Genomic DNA, 15822 nt, shown 5'->3' on the forward strand with positions numbered 1-15822 from the left:
CCTTCCTTCTCTCTTTCTCTCTCTCTCACGCACTCACGCACACTCACTCATTCACTCACACACACGTACACTGAGCTTTAAACTTGTTCCAAGTTTCATTGGCAGCAGCCAGATTAACCAGATATTGGGGACAGCCCAAATGACCAGACTTATGGGGAGTCTGGTGCCACTCACCACAGGGGTCCCCCTTTTCTTGCTTCTCCTTCCCTCTTCTTCTAAAGCTTCTGCCATCACAGAGCAGACAGCATTTAGCTCCCTGCTATGTTTCAGGTTTCGTGGTTTCGACTAGAATATGCTCTAAAGCAACCTGAGGGTGGGGAGGAGCACAGGGTAGGGAGAATTGAAATGGGGGAGGGAGGGCTTCCCCAGCCAAGCTTTAACTCAGCCATCCCTTTAGGCAATCTTAACAATGCTCATTCTTAGCAAAAGGGAGTTCTTCAACATGGCTCTCATAATAAATCCCAGCTGGTTTTAATGGGAGGATTTATAGGCTTCTTCCAGGCGAATGAGGATTGTATATCCATTGTGCCCCAGCAGAAATTGTATCCTGCATCATAAAAACGTTTTCACCCAGGGCATAAGTTAGCCCCTGTAATATGATCCATGGCTCGCCCCCTGCCCCAACATCAAAAGAATCCTTAAAACTTACCATTCCTTTCATTCTCCAACACTCTCCTTGTCTTATAAGGCCACTTCATAAATGCATAAATTACAGGGCACAGAAGTTGCTTTTCATTAGTGAGCTGAGCTAGAGAAGGGCCTTTTTTGTTCATTACTTGAAATGTAGAAGGCTCTGAGACTCTTGTTTCTTGAGAGAAGGCACCCCAGTTTTAAACACACAAGGGCATATCCAGAAATTTTCTCTTGGTGTGGCCTAAATTCTGGTGGGGAAGGTGCTTTTTGGTATGTGTTTGTAACATAAAGCACCCCGCTACAACACCCCAGTGCATTTTCGTTGCTTGAGCACACACATAGTTAGCTGTTTACAGTAACGTTCTATGACATTTATATAGCCAACAGACAGTGGCAGAAAATCCTCAGAATGGGGAATTTGACAGCACTAATGCAGAAGACTGTCATGGTCAAGCTTCGTGTAAGAGGCACCATGAACTCCAACAAAACTTTATTTGAAGTGTGGGAGATACAAAGATACTAAGAAGTGGGCAGGGAGCAGGGGCACTAGATGGACAACAAGCACAATACAGCAGTTCCTGTTATGACTGTCATATTGGACATTTTCTGGTGTCAGGGCCCTTATCATAACATTGACAGCTTCACATGACTTATCAGGAAAGGGGTCCCCCTCTTCTAGAATGATTTCCTTCATCTTGGAAACATTGGTAAGTAGCACTGGAGTCTGTGGGGAATGTCTATAGCAGGGGAAAGAGAAACTGATACACTTGATTAGGTTTGAGGTTCTAGAGGAACCTGGACTACTCCATGTTTCACCTTGTGGGTAGACATGCAATTGGCTCATGTGGCCAGAGACCTATTGCCTGGGACTGGTGGCTCCAGTTCTACATATGTACAGTCCTATCAACACATACACTTTATTGATTCTAGCAGAAATGATGTCCAAGAAAATTTACTTCGGATAGCTCCAGCATAAAAATACCATGTAGCAAGTACAATAGGCCATGGATCCAATTCCTTCTCTGCCCATACACATACAACTCCGTACACACAGGTCAACCAGTGCAGGATGGGGGAAGTGAGAAAGAAGGGTCATTGGTATGGAAGTCCCCTCATATGCATGTGTATGGGTTGGATTAATCAGTCCCTTTGGTATATTTTTACTTAACAGGTTTATTAAACTTTTAAAATTTTGATATAATTTTACAAAATGCAATAGATCGCAAACAAAGTCAGGTAGGGCAGGGGTTGGAGGGTTGGGGACGATAACTAAAATGTGGATTAGGAGAGAAGGTTTCTTCTTGGTCTGGCACAGCTACAATGTGCACAATCCTGTGTGCTTTGCGGTGGAGGCAGGTGGCTCCAATGTCAATGGGACCGTGAATCCACTCTGGGTTTCAGTCAGAACTTTAATGGAGCTATCTAAGGCTCTTAACCTATTTTGGGGAGTGGGTTCAGCACCAAGTACAGTCAGCTTCTTTAGAATTCTGACTGAAAACCAGAGTAGATTCACAGCCCCACTGATATCGGAGCCACCATCCTCCACTGGTCCCCCCCCTTCATTTAGGTGGTCCACATTACTGGTTGTTAGGGAAGGTGTCTGTTATGGATACATCTTTTTAAAATGTATTCCAGATGAAAAGGGAAATGTCGGGTTTATTGCTTCAGCTGCCTATAATTCTTTCTCCAACTGCGAAACTTAATATCTCTTCAAGCATTGATCAGTTTCCAGCTAAATAAAGCATATTCAGCTTTTGGGGTAGTAAGGGGGAACTGTTGTTGTTGTTGTCAGTGTCAATCCCCACAACCACTCTGTACACAGCTAGGCACTGGTTTTGTCAAACTCCACCATGCACGTTGCACCATTTTCTGACCAGTTCATGAGTGTAAATCACAGTTTTGCAAACTCATCATACCAGTCTACAGGAAGTTAATAAGATTTGCAGTTACATGAAAAATTGAAGTTTGTTATTAAGTTACATTATTCTGGCAAACCATTGGTATAAGTTTGTTGTGTGAAATGAAGTTGGCAGAAGCTGAGTTGTGGAAAGATAGACTAGGTTTCATTTTCTGCAAGCAGAATATTGCAAGGGTAAATGGCATTTCACATGCATAGAGTTTGGATTAATTTTATGATCATGGGAAAAAATACTGACATAAGGTTTTAGAATCAGTTTAGAAGATAAGTAAATCATGTTCAGAAACACACCTTTCTTTGTATCTGGTGAGGTCAAAGTCTCACAAACGTTCAAATACACATGAAGGTCATTGTAATACAGTGAGGATTTGGCTGAAGATGAGAAATCCAGTGGATCAATCCTTTTAGGATGCAATCCTATGGCTGCTAGACAGTGGCTAGATGGCCTTAGGATTTTTCAGTTTATGGGTTTTCCCCCCAGAAAACCACCTCCCCGTCCCCGTCCCCACCGCCTCGTAAGAGGCGCAGTTTGTCCCTGGCTCCGCACTCATAAGAGCAGCGTAGAGCAGGGGAAAAGGGGGCATTCCTGGGGGAGGGGAGGAAACAGTGGAAGCGTTGTTATTACACTTCCTATGTGCCGTCCAGCAGCCTCCCCCTGCTCCAACCTGTCCTGGCTAGACAGCTGAAATTGGCCATCTAGCTGCTAACGCAGGGTGGCCAAAACACGGAGAAGATCCCCTCTGCGATCCACCCACCCTGCATTGGATTGCGCCCTTAAGTGGCTTAGATTCTGCTCTACATTTGAGCACAGGTCCTATCAGAAATTTGTTTTGGTAAATGTTTTATGTGGTCAACACACACAATGCTTTTGTCTACTATGCCTGTCTATCTTTACCCCCATCCAGTCCCTAGTAAAACCTCACAAATGTCATCTTTGGGATCTTTTTGGAGCCCAATCTGAATTCCAATACATTTGAGGGTATAAGATGTCCCACAATATCACTTCTTTTGGTTATTCATCATAATGAAGCATGTTTAACAATACCAGAACACCCAGATCCAGAAAACACAATCACATAAAGTGGAATGTTTGTTCTGAATATGCTGTAACATCCCATTTTTTGCACATAAAGTAATCACCAACATTTCTGAATCTTCAAACATCAAGTGTTTTTATTTTCAGTTAGAAACAATAAAAACAATGTTTTCAAACCAAAGATGACAGAACACCAACACAAACTGGCATGAACTGGGAACAAACACTTATATAATTTCTGAACGCTAGCGTTATTCATCTTTGGGATCATTTTTCTACCCCATACACAAAACTGTTCCCAGTCAGGCAAATGTCCCCTATGAAAGGCCATTGTTTGTGCCAACCAGCTGGCACGAACAGCACTTCACCTCAGTGATGCTCCTTACAAACAAACCTCCCACAGCTGGTGCACTACCTGGCGGGTTTTTTTTTTTAAATCTATTGCTCTAATGCAGAAGTGACAACTTCCTTTTGATCCAGAGGGATGTATAGGTTAGGGATGTACAGATTGTTTAAAATCCATTCTGTCTGTTTTTTTGTGTATTGTCAAGCGCTTTTCGTTCCATGGTCAGCCCACTGGTGGAATCGGATTTTTATAATTTCTGAATTTGTGCAAATTCGCAATTGCGCAAATGCATATTTGTGCAAATTTGAACAAGAGAAAGTGTGACGAAAGTCACTTACCTTTTCGTGGAATCTTTCATGGTGGGGGGGAGGTGCTCCGTCCCTCCCCCCGGAATCCTTGACGGGGGGAGGTGATCCGCTCCTCTCCTCCGGAATCCTCGACGGCTGGCTCCATTCCGCGGCCAGGCCACGGAGCAGCCGGCCAGGGCCGTCCGCAGCCGGATTTCCAGCTGCGGATGGCCTGGTGCGGACGCAAATGGCGGCCGCTGTAGCGGCCACCATTTGTGTCCAGCCAGACAGCCGTGATAGACTATGTAAGAATTTACATAGCCTATCATGGCTAACCTCAAAAAACACACAAAAAAAATGCAGCGTATGCAAATGGCAGTGGCTATGGCGGCTGCCATTTGCATTCCCTATTTTTCACCGATTTATCCTAGGTAAATATTTACATAAGATAAATCAGCGAAAAATAGGGAACGCAAATGGCGGCCGCTGTAGCCGCCGCCATTTGCCTACGCTGCATGGGGTTCTTTTGAGGTTAGCCGTGATAGGCTATGTAAATTCTTACGTAGCCTATCATGGTCCAAAGACAGCAATGGCGGAGGCAGCAGCCCTGCTGCGGCCGGCCAGGAGACCAACCCTTGGAGCTGCCGCTGCCGGAACCGCCACTGCTGCTGCCGAATCTGCCACATCCGCCCCAGGTTAGTGCCGTCCTGGGGGGATTCCGCAGGGGGGCGGGGGGGCGGGAGGCCATTCCACCACGGATTCCGGGGGGACAGCACTTGGAATCCATGGCGGAATTCTCACTGGAATCCGTGGCGGAATTCTCCGCCATCCCTATCATCTTTTAGGATTTTAAATAGCTCAGCTGGAATACTTTCATCTCTGCTAGCTTTGTTGTTAGTAATGCTTCCTAAGGCCCACTTAACTTCACTCTCGAGGATGTCCGGCTCAAGTTCAGTGAGCGCACTCTCATGGCTATCAGGGACATTCAGATCTTTCCTGTATAGTTCTTCTGTGTATTCTTTCCACCTCTTCTTAATCTCATCTGCTTCTGTTAGGTCCCTGCCTTCTTTGTCCTTTATCATGCCCGTCTTTGCACAAAACATTCCCTTGATATCTCCGATTTTCTTGAAAAGATCTCTAGTCTTTCCCATTCTATTGTTTTCCTTGTTTTTTTGCATTGTTCATTTAAGAAGGCCTTCTTGTCTCTCCTTGCTATTCTCTGGAACTATGCATTCAGTGGGATATATCTTCCCCTTTCTCCCTTGCTTTTCACTTCCATTCTTTCCTCAGCTACTTGTAAAGCCTCACCAGACAGCCACTTTGCTTTCTTGCATTTCTTTTTCTTTGGGATGGATCGAGTTGCTGCCTCCTAAACAATGTGATGGACCTCTGTCCATAGTTCCTCAGGCACTCTGTCTATCAGGTCTAATCCCTGAAATCTATTCCTCACCTCCACTGTATATTCATAAGGGATATGATTTAGGTCATACCTGAATGGTTTAGTGGTTTTCCCTACGTTCTTCAATTTCAGCCAAAATTTTGCAAGAAGCAGCTCATGATCTGAGCCACAGTCAGCTCTTATTTTTACTGACTGTATGGAGCTTCTCCATCTTTGGCTGCAAAGGACATAATCAATCTGATTTCGATATTGACCATCTGGTGATGTCCATGTGTAGAGTCACCTCTTGTGCTGCTGGAAAAGAGTGTTTGCTATGATCAGCGTGTTCTCTTGGCAAAACTCTTTTAGCCTTTGTCCTGCTTCATTTTGTACACCAAGGCCATGCTTGACTGTTATCCTGGTGATTTCTTGACTTTAGCATTCCAATCCCCTATGATGAAGAGGACATCTTTTTTTGGTGTTAGTTCTAGAAGGTGTTGTCGGTCTTCATAGAACCGATCAACCTCAGCTTCTTCGGCCTCAGTGGTTGGGGCATAGACTTGAATTACTGTGATGTTGAATGGTTTGCCTTGGATTCGTACTGAGATCATTTTATCGTTTTTGAGATTGTTTTTGAGATTGAGATTGAGATTGAAAAGTACTGCTTTTCTCGCCCTTTTGTTGACTGTGAGTGCTACTCCGTTTCTTCTAAGGGATTCTTGCCCACAGTAGTACATATAATGGTCACCTGAATTAAATTCGTCCATGCTTGTCCATTTTAGTTTGCTGATTCCCAAGATGTCGATGTTCAATCTTGCCATCTCATCCTTGACCGCTTCCAAGTTACCTTGATTCATTGATCTTACATTCCAGGTTCCTAAACAATATTGTTCTTTACAGCATCAGACTTTCTTTTCACCACCAGACACATCCACAGCTGAGTGTCCTTTCGGCTTTGGCCCAGCCGCTTCACTCTTTCTGGCGCTACTTGGAAATTCCCTCTGCTCTTCCCCAGTAGTATATTGGACACCTTCTGACCTGAGGGGCTCATCTTCCGGCGTCATCTCTTTTCGCCTTGTGATACGTTTCATGGGGTTTTCTTGGCAAGAATACTGGAGTGGGTTGCCATTTCCTTCTCCAGTGGACCACATTTTGTCAGAACCCTCCACCATGACCTGTCCGTCTTGGGTGGCCCTGCACGGCATAACATATGGCTTCACTGAGTTACGCAAGCCCCTTCGCCACAACAAGGCAGTGATCCATGAAGGGGACCCTCCATGTTACATAATTTAAAATAACACATAAACATAGCTACCCCCCCCCCCATAAAATTGTACCAGCATTACTCCAATTTCAGCCCTGATACTAAATGCTGGCATGACAGATGGCAAGCCAAGTAGTGCTTTAAATTTTTTTATTTTGAGCAGTTTCCAACTGATTTATTTTTGCCAAACCCCAAATTGCAGCCCCATAAGTCATTTTTGGGAGCACTCTTCCTTTATATAATCTTAAGGCAGGAGTGATCATATTACCACCTTTGGTTCTAGTAAAATCTAGGACTGTTTGCTATGATCTTGAGACTGTCAGTACTGTGGAGGTCAAAAGATGAGTCCATGTTAATTTTATGCTTACAGATGTAGTTCCTCACAAGGTGGTCAAGGTTATCCACCCCACTTTTGGTGGCACTGTAATGTGCAATTATGTCTGGCTTTTTGGACTACCTGTGCACCACCATGTCATGATGCATTGGGGAGAGGAGAATGGCAGCTTTCATCTTGGGGGAACATACAATACCAAAGTAGAGTCATGGTCAAAACCAAATAGTGATGACAGTGGTTCCCTGCATGGATGTGATTACATCTCAGGTGGGATGTATGTTTTACTCCTTTTCAGTGTGCCTACGTAAGTTTCATCTTTGATTATCAATGTTTCAGCAAGTTCAATACTTGTGAAGAAATTGTCCGGCACCACATTTATCTAGGGATGTACGAAAGTCACTTACCTTTTCGAAGGGTGACATTCACGGTGGGGGGGAGGCGCTTTGTCCCTCCCCCCGAAATTATCTCTGCTGGTTCTGCTCCGCAGACATTCCGCAGAGCCGCTGGCCAGGGCCGCCCGCAGCTGGACATCAGGCCGCTGGGCAGCCTGCAGGGACGCAAATGGCAGCAGCCGTAGCCACTGCCATTTGCGTTCCTGTATTTTGCCATCATAGGCTACGTAAATGTTTACATAGCCTATCATGGGAAAACACACACACACAAAAACAGCGAACGCAAATGGCGGCGGCTACGGCGGCTGCCATTTGCGTTCCCTTTTTTTTTTTTTTTGCCGTGATAGGTTATGTAAATATTTACGTAGGCTATCACGGCCAAAAAAAAAAAATGCAAATGGCGGCCGCCGTAGCCGCCGCCATTTGCGTTCCCTTTTTTTCCCCGCGATAGGCTATGTAAATACTTACGCAGCCTATCACGGCTTCCGCAGGGACGCAAATGGTGTCCCTGTGTTAGCTGTGATAGGCTACGTAAGTATTTACGTAGCCTATCACGGCTATAGTGATGAAGTGAATGGCGGCTGCGGCCGCAGCCACCATTCGCAAGTCAGCGTGAATGGCAGCAGGTAGGTGTCCCGCTTTGCGTGCCTTTCATAGGGCAGGGGGCGGGGGGGGGCTTCGTTCTGCCATGGATTTCGGGGGGTCAAATGCACTGGCATTCGGCCTCACCGAGATCCGTGGCGGAATTCTCTGACATCCCTACATTTCTCCCAGTGTGGAAATAGGGTCCACAGGTTTTGTCACCATGTTGAACCCAAGCTGGATTTCCTGTGGTGTTCCTGGCTGCCTGCCCAGGCACACATCTCCCCTGAGAGGACAGGATGTCCCAGCATCGCAGCACCACCACACCTTTATGCCATATTTCCCTGGTTTGCTTGGCATGTATTGTCTGAATGGATATCTCCCCCTGAACTCCACCAGCTGCTCATTGACAGTGAGGTCTGTTCCTGGTGTGTCCCACTGCTATATTATTTATTTTGGTCCAGTACAAGCCCAGAGCTGGTACAGCAGAAAAACTCCGTGTTCTTCCCAGGAGAATTCTCTGTTTTGTTCTCTGTTTCCAGCAGCAGTCACTGACCACTGGCAGTGTCATTGGAAGCTGATCTTTCCCCCAGCAGATTACGATCAGCATAACAATGGATTAAGTTTCAGTTCCTCAATGTCTGGATGAGGGCAAGGTTTGCTTCTGGCACACAAAACAGTCTAAGATCAGCTGTCGTTTAATCAAAATGGCATGGGACATTTGTGCCCCAATACATTACATTGTGTGGGGTGCCAGAAGCATCCCAATGGAAAAAAATCCATAGACTTTGTGGGATATTTTATGTCCTGGGAAGTTTTGATTTATAGAAAGAAAACTATAAAAGGCAGGTGGCTGAAATTTGGGGACATTGCTTACAACGCGCAAGTGACAATGTTGTAGAAGGACTAGATTGTAGGTCTACTAATATGTAAATTAATGCAGTGTGAGCCTGGGAAAGAAAAGTGTCCAATAATACAGGATGACAGCTTATAGCTATGTCCATAGCACAAGTACAATACAAATAATAAACAATGATAAAAAGAGGAATTTGCACAACCTAGGAGAGAACATGATGAGTATCAGTCTTTTGTTGTTGTTGTTGTTGTTGCTACGTCAAGACTGTAATATTTTGATATACACACACTTCTGAGAAAAGCAATGGAACCAGTATTCAGGGGTGTATAAATATTCACAGAATGAATCAGCAGTACATGTCAGTGAATATATTCTTACCTGCATTATATAATACCAAGCACACCTATTTTGCAAATATTTGAAATATCTAATTCAGATGGGGATCAAAGATCCATTATTTATTGATTGGACTTGCAGCCTGTTCCATCCTCGAGGCTTGGGGAGGGTCACAACACATTAAACACATGTTATCACTCAGTTAAACTAAAGTAAAAAATCTTCTAATATTTTTCTAAGTAGCTGCATATAACTTTTAACTCCAGTTTCGTAGACACATTTGCTGTTATGGGCACAGAAGCGCTGCTCTTGACAAATCCTCTTGTCTTTCCCATTCACTTCAAAAGAGGGGGCAATGCTTTGTATGCAGAAAAAGATGGATGTGGCGGTGTTTCCTCCACTAAAATGAATGAAGATGTTCTGCTTAAGCACATGGAGCTTAAGCAGAACAAGGGTAATTGGCATAAAAGTCATCAATAACAAAAGGGACATGTATTCAAGCTTCAGAATTAATGCCTGGACTTTTAAGATGCTATAATATAGGACATTTGGATGTAGAAGTTTCTAGGAAACATCCTCTTTTATATGCAAGGTTCTGACCAGACATGTGATTCCTGGTAGGAACCTTGCCATGAATGCTATTTTTCATATTTGTCTCAGGTCTCTACTATTTATATTTGAATTTTGAAATACAGGTATTCAGATAATAGATGTTCACCTCAGTTCATCCCTCTTCCTGCCTGCCATCCTCCACTAAGTCACCTGTTGCTCTAGAACCACCGTCTACCCACTACCATACAAGGTGGGTCTTAGGAAATGATTTGTACACCAAAGCAGCAGAGAGATCTCATTTTTTGATCAAGTAACCTCCCTTGTGGACTGTGGGAATGCTGTAGACATAATATACCTCGACTTCAGAAAAGTTTTCGACAAAGTGCCCCATGATATCCTCATGAGCAAACTGGCTCAAAGTGGGCTAGATGAAACAACGATCCGGTGGATCCACAGTTGGCTACAGAATCGGACTCAAAGAGTGCTTATCAATGGGATCCTCTCAAACTGAGGAGAGGTAACGAGTGGGGTACCGCAGGGCTCAGTCCCGGGCCCAGTGCTCTTCAACATTTTTATTAATGACCTGGAGAAGGAGGTGCAGGGAATGCTGATCAAATTTGCAGATGACACAAAATTGGGTGGGATAGCTAATACTCAGGAAGACAGAAACAAAATTCAAAGTGATCTTGATAGACTGGGGCACTGGGCAGAAAACAACAGAATGACTTTTAATAGGGATAAATGCCATGTTCTGCACCTAGGAAAAAGAAACCAAATGCATAGTTACAAGATGGGGGATATGTGGCTCAACAACACTACAAGCAAGAAGGATCTTGGAATTGTTGTAGATCACAAGCTGAATATGAGCCAACAATGTGATGTGGCTGCAAAAAAGGCAAATGCTCTTTTGGGCTGCATTCATAGAAGCATAGCTTCCAAATCCCAGGAAGTACTAGTTCCCCTCTACTCAGCACTGGTTAGGCCTCATCTGGAATATTGTGTCCAGTTCTGGGCACCACACTTTAAGAAGGATTCAGACAAGCTGGAGAGGGTTCAGAGGAGGGCAACAAAGATGATCAGGGGAATGGAAACAAAGCCCTATGAAGAGAGACTGAAAGAACTGGGCATGTTTAGCCTTGAGAAGAGAAGACTGAGGGGAGATAGGATAGCGCTCTTCAAGTACAGAGAGGAAGGCCAGGATCTCTTCTTGATTATACCAGAGTGCAGGACACGGAATAATGGGCTCAAGTTACAGGAAGTCAGATTCTGGCTGAACATCAGGAAAAACCTCCTGACTGTTAGAGCAATACAACAATGGAACCAATTACCTAGGGAGGTGGTGGGCTCTCCCACACTGGAGGCATTCAAGACGAGGCTGGACAGCCATCTGTCAGGGATGCTCTGACCTGGATTCCTGCACTGAGCAGACGGTTCTTGATGGCCTTGTAGGCCCCTTCCAACTCTACTATTCTATGAGTCTATGATTCTATGAGACATGAACAGTGAAAAGAACATAGTGATGGTGGTAGAAATGGCTCTGATCTTCTGCATCTCTTTTGGGTTGAGGTTTGTATTCAAGACTGAAAGAGGCTCAGTCTGAGTGCTTTAAGAGCAATATTAAGGCATTCTGTCTTAGTGTATAATGAATGCAAGGGGAGTGGGGAGAGCAAAGATAAGCACACTAGCCCTGCCCCTCTATCCCTGTCCTCATTGCCTTCTATGAGTTGAACCTGAACTTCTGCAGTGGGAAGCCTTTTGTATCTCTGTAGGCCCCATGAGAGTAAGAACCATGCATTCCCAGGGTTCTGCATCATCTAGGGAGCCTACAAAGATACGAAAGGCTCCCCACTACAGATGTTGGCCCTCAACATCAGTGCCAGGTCCTGGTTTTTGGGGGCCCTTGGGCAAGACATCCTGAATGGGCCCCTTTCCTCAGTGAGTCTAACTTCTCACCAACGGCTATTGCTCCTCATCTTCTCATCATTGCTACCACTTGCTTATTTGATCACTACAGTGCAAATGAGCAAGCCGGCAGTGGCATCTCCTGCTCCTCCTTCTCACAACCACTGCTGTCTCTACCAGAGAGAGAGGCAGGTGTAGAAGCAGGTTGTGATGATGAAGAGAATGAGCAAATCCAGGGGGCTCTTGTCAGTGGGCCCCTGTTGGGGGGGGGGTCCTTGGTGGGTCCATGCCTACCTTTGACATCAGTCCTGCTCAACATGTGAAGAGCAATGGTGGGGGAAGAGGCAGTGGAGCCAGGATGCTCATCCGGATCCCCCCATGTGTATTATTATAAAGCTGAATGTCTGAATAGGGGTGATGTTTTACCTGAAACTGCAAGTACAGCTGTAGCCATCATGTACAAAATTCCAAATCAGGTGTTTTATTCCTCATACCATTTCTTTGGCCCATGGTTTATGGACTTGAAAGATGCAAGTTACTCACTCTGCAAAAAACAGATATTTCTTGAAGTCCTCATTTTCTAAAAGAAGCAGCAAAAAATTACATTCTCCCTTCGCTTTTTAACACACATGGAACCACAGCCAATTACTCCAGAAGTTCAAAGAAAAATGCTGTGTCCTCAAGCACCAGAGAAAGTAAGTTCTGGCAGCCCCGTTTTGAGAGGAGCATCTTTCCCATGATGCATTATTAAAGAGACACTATTAATTATTCAAAATAGTCGAGAGATGAAACCTCACGTTAGGATTTCAAACCAAGTGAACTAAGGTTTCACCAAGTAATACGATCTTGGTTTAGCCGCACATTTGCTTTAGTCACACATATGTGTCTGCATGTGTACACACACACACACACACACACTCACACTCCAAGACATTGTAAACAAATTATTGCCCCCACAAGGTGCATTTTTTATCTGCTATTCCTGTCCTTCTTTCTTCTTTTAAATCCATTATATTAAAGATGGTAGTTGCATATTGTGACATTGTAACCATTTGCAATATATTCCGGTTTTGCCTAACTCTAAAGAGAAAATTCATATCCCCTTTAAGACACTGTTGCTTCAGTCAGTCATTCTGTTCCAGGCATGACAGTGTCCCTGCTCTACTTTTGTAAACCAGTAAGAGTTATCAGGGGTGTAGCCAGTCCATGGACCTAATGATCTTACGGCAGTGCCAGCAGGGAGGATTTAGCCCACCATGTATGTTACTTCCCTCGTGAAGCGCGCAATTAACATTTATCGACTCCCCACCCGCCACACCCCTGCTGTCATTCCATGCCCCAACATTCCTGATACATTCGAGAAGAGGAAAAGCTTTTGCCAAAAAAAAAAAAAAATACTCTGATCATGTGCAATTTCACATTTCAACTAAAACCATAGCCCTGTCATGACTACAAGAATAAACTGGGGCTTGCTTCTGCTGCCTTGGCATTTACTTGGGAATAAGCACCACTTTGTTATAGAAATTACATTTTTAAAATAAAAAATAAAAAAAATGAGCATACATACATGCCCGTTTGGCTGCCCCAGCCATAAAGCATATTTAAAAGTAGGAAGTAAGAAAGGATGTTACAGCGAGCAACGTTAGCCTGGGTGGGCCCTGACACACCCATGCTGGCCCAGGTGCCGAAGCCAGGCCTGTTTGCCACTCCCTCCTACACCTGCCCCTCTCATTTCGGAGGGGGGCTAGACTGCGGGGTCTGGGACTTCAGCCCCACGGTCTAGCTCCAGCTGCACCGCTGAGAGTTACACACCTATTATCACCGCATATATGTTCCAATTCCTCAACTTTCCTTCATCTATGAGTTGGTGTTATGGTGACAACATGAGGAATGCACCGAATCGCAACCTGTGCATATTTAGCACAGTAATAGTTGGGACAAGGAGAGGAATTGCAAAGCTTTTAAATTCAGCTACATGAAATTGCTGCCCTGGTCAGGAGGAAAGCAACTTGTTCCTGGTGTGAAAAAGCATTTGTCTGGCCAGGTGCCATTGGATTAGTTACCCATAGTAGCTGTAGAGCTCTTAAATGGGATTAGGCATCGTTGCCATGTATACGCAACTATACCCTTCCTTTATTTATGGCCTGCTGAACAGCTGTGAATGAGTTAGTCTCAGATATACAGGAATTAGCAGAGGTTGGGGGGGGGGGTGGATATTGTCACAAGTTTGTTTTACGCTGGCTTAGAAATCTTTTCAACAAAGCATGGAAAATAAAGCCGAAAACATGTTTCTGGAGTTCAGAGGCAAATTCACCACTCCTGGGATCCCCTTAAAACATCATCCCCTCTCCTCAGATCAATATTCTCTCTCTCTCTCCCTCCCTCTTTCTCCGTCTCTGTCCCTCCTGTGTATATAAGGGCCAAACTGAACGTTCTGCTAATCACGTATAGCAGATGGGCTTACTCAATGGAATGGAGGCAAGCACAGCCCCTATATGGATTGGGACATGGTGATTCAGGAGGGGGATTTAATCTTCCCCCTCCCATTTTCATCCTGAAATTCTATCCCCCCGACCCCGCAAGGGGTTTTAAAGAGAAAAACATCTCCATTGGAATCCATGGATATTTTTTTTTAACCACTTCACCCTCCACTGGGGCTGTGGAATTTCAGGACAAAAACAGGAGAGGGGCAAGCTTAAACCCCCTTTCCCAAATCACCATGGTCCTGATCTGAATAGGGGATGCATGTGTTTACGCTAATGTAAGTAAGCCAATCACGCATGGCTCTGCTCCGTGTGATTGTGCGTGTGTGTGTGTGTGTGTGCGCGCACGTGTGCGTGTGTGTATGTCTGTGACTGTGTGTGTCTGTCTACGCACCAGTTCCACTATCCCATTATTCCATCACAGTGTAGCATGACTAAGAGAACTAGGATGGGGCTATTTTAAGTATTGTTTTAATTCTATTGATCTATTTTGAATCAATATTCTTTGTTCCTGAAGTGGGTATTATTTGTTAATGGGGTGTTTCTTGCTTAGAAGCAGGAGCATGTAGTAGTCTTTTGGAATGAAACTGTCCACAGTTTGATTTCTCAGTTACAAAGGGAGTAGTCCAGCTGTCTCCTTTTGTTAATCCCACAGAGTATGTGGGCATAAAGTTGCCTTCTCCTACCAGGTGCCTCCAGATGTTTTGGAGTACAACTCCCAGCATACTTGCCTATTGGCCATGCTGACTAGGGCTGATGGGAGTTGAAATCCAAAACATTTGGAGAGCACCAGGTTGGGGAAGGCTGAGACAGGGATTACTTTGGTGGATCAGGCTCAATTGGTGGCGGCCAGCCAGATACTTCGGAAAACTTGCAGGTAGGGTGTGAAGGTGATATCCATTTCCTGGTATTTGTTCTGCAGTATCTGGTAGTCAGACATATCCTGCTTCTGTGTATATAGGCATTCCATTTAGCAATCTCAGGTAAAAACCATTGGGTTGGATCCAGTGATAGAACAGGCTCATTAAAATCAATGCAACTTAGCCATGACACATTGATTTTTATGGATCTACTCTAAGCAACAATTAAGTCTAGATCTAACCCATTGTCTTTACTAGACTGATCTTTCATGAAACGGGAATCCTCTTAAAGTCACGTAAAAAGCATAGTAGTGCAATCCTATACACATCTACCCAGAAGTAAGCCCCACAGAGTTCAGTGGAACTTACTCCCAGGTAAGTGTGTACAGGGTTGCAGCTTTAATTTGCTTTAAGGATCTCTGGATTGGGGCCACGATGTGGTATAGGCACATCTTTCACAATAGTGAGGCAATAATGTCATCATAAATTTCAAGAAAGCAGAACAAAAAATGCTCCTTAATGGTTTTCAACTGACTGAAAATAAGTGAGCTGAAAGAAAGTTGAAGTTCTCCTTACACATATATATACACACCCATATCCTCTTGGTTGTAATTTCAGCAGCCCTACATTCTCAGCATCAAAAAGAGGTTAAGTACTATGTTA

Source organism: Heloderma suspectum, chromosome 2, assembly GCF_057233095.1.
Source record: "Heloderma suspectum isolate Gila_16-S chromosome 2, 16-S_ref, whole genome shotgun sequence".
Classification (NCBI taxonomy): Eukaryota; Metazoa; Chordata; class Lepidosauria; order Squamata; family Helodermatidae; genus Heloderma; species Heloderma suspectum.